This window comes from Egretta garzetta, unplaced genomic scaffold, assembly GCF_000687185.1.
Source record: "Egretta garzetta isolate BGI_Z169 unplaced genomic scaffold, ASM68718v1 scaffold293, whole genome shotgun sequence".
In the NCBI taxonomy this organism is placed as follows: Eukaryota; Metazoa; Chordata; class Aves; order Pelecaniformes; family Ardeidae; genus Egretta; species Egretta garzetta.
Genome location: NW_009259318.1, coordinates 3469871 through 3475112, shown reverse-complemented (window position 1 = coordinate 3475112; position 5242 = coordinate 3469871).

Genomic DNA, 5242 nt, shown 5'->3' with positions numbered 1-5242 from the left:
TCATTTTCTCCATTTCGCCTCCTTGTCACTACTCTGTGAGACTATACATGGGTTTTATTTTTGAAAATAGTTCTAATTGCTACGTGAATCCTCCCCCGAAGTTTCAGGGAGCACTGGAGGTCACCAGCCAGTGCTGCAAAACACTTGCCCAGGGGCACTCCTTTCCCATCACCAGTTTACCCCGGCCCATCGGCTTTGCAGTGGGATGAACGATGTCTTTGGCCTCTCGCCGACGTAATTGTGCAGGAAGAAACGTCACATTCATACCAAGCTGGGGAAAATATTTATTTAGCAGGTGCGTACATGTTGGTTTTACCCCCCGACTGCTGAAGCTGCTCAGCACTTTGGAATGCTCCTTGCCTTTACAGAGGGTATTAATGGGCAGAGCGAAGGTTTTTATCCTATAAACAAAGCCGATCACATGAACCCGCCACTGCTCAGCGCCTCCTTATAAAAGAAAGGGATGGGTTTGGAAAAGGTCATCTGAAAGAGGGACCTAGAGAATCAGATCTTTAAATCCATATTTAGTTCCCGAGCTGATTTTTTTTTTCAGAGGTGCTGCTTCTAAGTAACTCCTCCAGTTCAGCAGAAGTCATTGTAACAAAAAAATCTGTGCGTATGCATGCCATATACTATAAATCACGTCATCTCCTATTGAAGCACGGCCACTTCTGGGTAAAAACATAGCAGATGTTTAACATGTCATGTCACAGCCGTTCTTCGTAGCAGATTTCAACGGGACAGGAAGAACGCCATGAAACTGCAAGAAGGATTTAGTTAGGCGAGACGTAATTACCAGAATTGGACTATGTCCAGGACACTGGGGCAAACCCTCCTGCCTTTGCAAATTTGATTTTAACAACTTTAATTTTAAACACCTGATAGTCATACTTCTTGCCAAGGGAACAGATTGCTGACAGTAAGAGAGGCAGCATTTCCTAAGCAAAAAAAATCTCAGAAAATTAAGAAAGGGGGGGGGGGAAAAGTTTCCTTCTTTATGGTTTGTGACACCTCAGTGGGAAACCATGAAATATCCACTGCAGAAATGCATTTGCTGGGCTGTAGGTCAGCTCAGCTTGTACTACCCCACAGCCCGAGCCAATATTTTGTGCATGGAAGTGATGAATTGTAGAACGCGGAACAGCACAGGGGGATCAGCGTAGGGAGGCCAGGTCAGAGCAGTGCAGAAACAAAGCAAGAAGAACCTGCCTAAAAAGAAGAAAAATCAACTTATTTTGCTATTAAAACATACTTATGCACCAGCATTTATTGATGACATTGCAAATATCCACATCTGACAACCAAATGGTTCAACACACCAGCTCACTTATGTGGAATTCAACTACGTCTATGGCATTGCAACAAAACAAGCAAAGGAAAATAAATACCTGAAAGCAAGCACCTTGTATAATACAGACCCTCTGAATCCCAGAAGGAACACTGTTGACCTTGGCTACCCCTGAGATTTGCCACGTGAACAGAGCAAACCATTTCTCACAGCAGTTTGCAAGCTTTGGAATAAGCAAGTCCTGATCCTGCTTTAGTGCCAGGGGCTGGAGTAGGTGACTTCCCAGGTTCTCTTCCAGCCAAACATTTCTGTGATGTGAAGGCCCACCCCCAAAGCCTGTTAACAAGGATCCAAAAGATAATGGTAAAATAATGAAGCACCTACTGTAGCATGCTGATAGCTCCGCTGGGAAACCAATACTACCCTACAGAAGGGTGCTTCAGAATCATTGGCAGAGGAGTTGCTTTAAGCAGAAGAAAGCTGTACGTGCATCACCCTGAAAATAACTGAAAGCACGTGGAGAATCTCTTTTCCTGGCTTTTTCGCCCAAGTGAAACAACCTTCTTCAGTTGCTGCTGAGAATTTAATGAAATAATCCATACCTGAGAGATTACTTCCATGTTTGTACGAAACGTAAAAGAAGTGTTCTGGGACTTGCTCCGTTCCATTTTCAGCTCAGGTTGTGCCGCACATGGGATACATATATCTCAGATGAAAAAAATCTGAACTACTGATTTCCCTAATGCATGCGCCAGTCATGCCACGGTACCAGCAGAAGCTAGGTTGCGGCCGTTGAGCAATATATGGCCCTGAGTCATGCACAGAGCTTATGTTCAAAAAAGGGGGAAGGAGGAGGGCTCAGGTAGAGGTAACTGTACCTACATACCAGCATTCTGAGGTTACAGTGTGCCGTGGGGTCCCGATGCAGTCTCCCTTCTGCTGTGGTCTCCTTTCACAGCCACACAAGACCTTAAACCAGTGCCGCAACCCTGTCTTTGATGCCCAAAGTCTGAACACATCCCCTTGCTTCTCATTATGAGAAAGTGCTGCTTTGGGGTTTGATGGGCGGCCGTAGACCCCCGCAGCCCATCAAACTCACAGGTCAGCAAATAAGCCCTGAACAGCTTTGTTATGGGATTAAATTTGGTACATTCAACACACTGTTTGTGCCCAGGGAATGAAGCAGACCAAAGCTTCAGTGTGTTGCTTTTCCAATCAGGTCCGCTGCCTCATTTAAAGAATGGGAATGTTTTAGACCCACCTACTGTTAAAAAAATATTATTACTGCAGCTTTGCTACGTACTGACATATCCTCTTGTGCATACTGTATTAAACAAGAAAGTGCAATTCACAAGGTGAACAAAATAATGAAATATTCCATATTTCACTGTTTCCTCATCAGCACAGTCATGAAGCATAGATATACCTTATCTACCCTGGTGATGATAAAGCTCGGACACTACACAGAGGTTTGTTGTTATTTTTGGCTGTCAGACACAAAAAAATATAGCAGAAACCATTTTTCTTTATCTTTTAAAACCTGTATATATAGAAAGGAGGCAATGGCTTTACACAGTTAGCTGCTTGTCCATTTATTCTGTAGAGTAGAAGGACTAGTGCAAAACATCTCAGCCTCACTTCTCCTCTGGTGTAAATGAAGGTGGTTCCACCACAGACCAGTGGAGTTGTAATATAGCGTACACCAGGGGAGGGTTAGGCCCTCTGGTACAAGAATATGAATTTCCCATTGCAAACACTGGTATGAAAACAGTATTTCCCTCTCCTCCGTCTTCTCCTGTGCTGCTGTGTTATCTTCATCTCCAATATTCTGTCATTTCAAAAAACATTAACAAATGTAGAATCAGCAAGCAGAAAGAGGTCACCTTGTCTGACCAGCAGAAAACTCTTTTCTACCCTAACATTGAGCTCTCAGTCACAATCACAGCTCATTAAGATGCTATAAATATGGACAGGCTGAATGTCCAACCATGGTCTCCACCTTTCAGTCTGAATATATTGAAATTCCACTCTAAGGCCAATCTCTGCATTGGTATTCAAAACGCATTATTGATAATTTGAACAAATGTTTTATGAATTCCTACAACATTATACTGTCCCGATTACAAAGCATTTAAGGCAGATACTTCCTTTTAAATTTATGCTTAAGAACTGAACTGGTATGGAATTAATATGAAAAAAAAAAAGATCCTTTCTTGTTTCTTTGGGACAACAGTATATTGACAGTCATTATTTCTCCTAATAAAGAGAAGCATCTCTTTTCCCCTTGAAAGAAAAAGACTCAGCTACTTCACGATAACCCCGTGCATGGCAGATTTTAGGGCTTTTATGCACAGCTTGTGCCATCCTGGTCAGAAAGTAATTCTGCAAATAACCTTGCTACAAACCAAAAAGGTGCACAGTGCCATTGGTCTGCTTTAAAATCACAAACATGTGGAGAGACAGTTGTGCAATTCCTCTTAACTAGAGAAAATCATCACACTTCAAAAAAAGAAAAACAGATTAGGCCGTTCTAAGCACAAGCAAAGTTTAAAAATAAAACCAGACATAGAAAAAGTCCCGTCCCACACCTTTATGCTACATCTCGACAGGCGGAAAATCGTGTAACAGACTGGCCTGGCCCACCGACACGCTGAAGGCTCTGCCAGCAGCAGTGGCCAGACTGGCCCTCATCCTGCTTCATTTGGGTAAAACTCCCTTTGACATCAGCTGGAGCAAGGTTTGTTCCTAATGAAACAAAAAATTCAAGAGGGAAAATCGCACCTTGTGAATCTTGTATGGAAGCTGGAAGCAGGCTCTGACCCTGCAATTCGCTGAGCATCTTTTTCTCAGCATACAGAAACAGAGCAAAATCACTGCATTGTGCCATTTGGGGGAAAATCAACTATTATTTATGCCTAAACACTTGCAGCTCTTAATGGGAATAAAAAAGAAACACACTAAACCCTCCTGACATTGTGTGTAATGCAGGGTGTATGACTTGCTTACACCACTTCTTGTGCGTACACCTGACACACGCACTCTAGCACGTTGATTTTTACTACCCAAAAGAAACCTTAGGTTCCTTAGATTTGAGACAAAAAGCAGCAGTACCTCACCTCATGTCGTTCTAAACCCCTGACATTTACAGAGCTCTTTCCAAACGAGTTCATTAAACACTGCATGCATCTTAAGGCCATATGCAGCAGTATAATTTAGAACGTATATTTTATTGGTTTCTTTTTCTGGTTTACCCGCTGATTATTACGTGCTGTAAAACCTCAATTATCCCAACTAGTCAGGGGAATAAGAAAGGGAAATAAAAAGTAGGTGATGGAAAAGTATATGTTAACAAATGCCATAGAAATGCAGTCCAGACAACACCAAGACTGTTGCACATGTAACGTTTCAGTGTTATTAATGCCCCTTCTCTCCTTATAGAAAGATTAGTAGCATGAATAAAAAGCACAAAATGGCAACTAAACCATCTCCCTCATTCTTACTGTGTCCTTACAAGCAGCAGGCATTTTAAAACAACGTGGACAAAAGCACAGCAAATTTTATCTTCCTCTTCACCGTGCAAACTCATAGACCTAGATGGAACAGCACCACCCAAAATAAAGGCTGGATCTGGCCCAGCTGGCAACAGAAATGACTTGAAAGATACACGAATATATCTGAGAATTTCTCCCCGTAACATAGAAGTTTAACTACCTAATTCTTGTGGGGCAGGGTGGGAGGGGTGCAGACATACAGGGCTAAACCAGCTGCTGATATAAATGGAAACTTTCCCAAATAATTTCAGCTTTCTCCATTTACATCCCAGCCATATATATACATTTGGCAGCCAAGTGCTGTTACTTATGCCCTGCGTAGTTGCAAGCAGAAAATTCTGTACCTGAAAAAAAAAAAAAAAATCACAGAAAGGGCTGGGAATTTTTTTTAGTGTGTCAGACC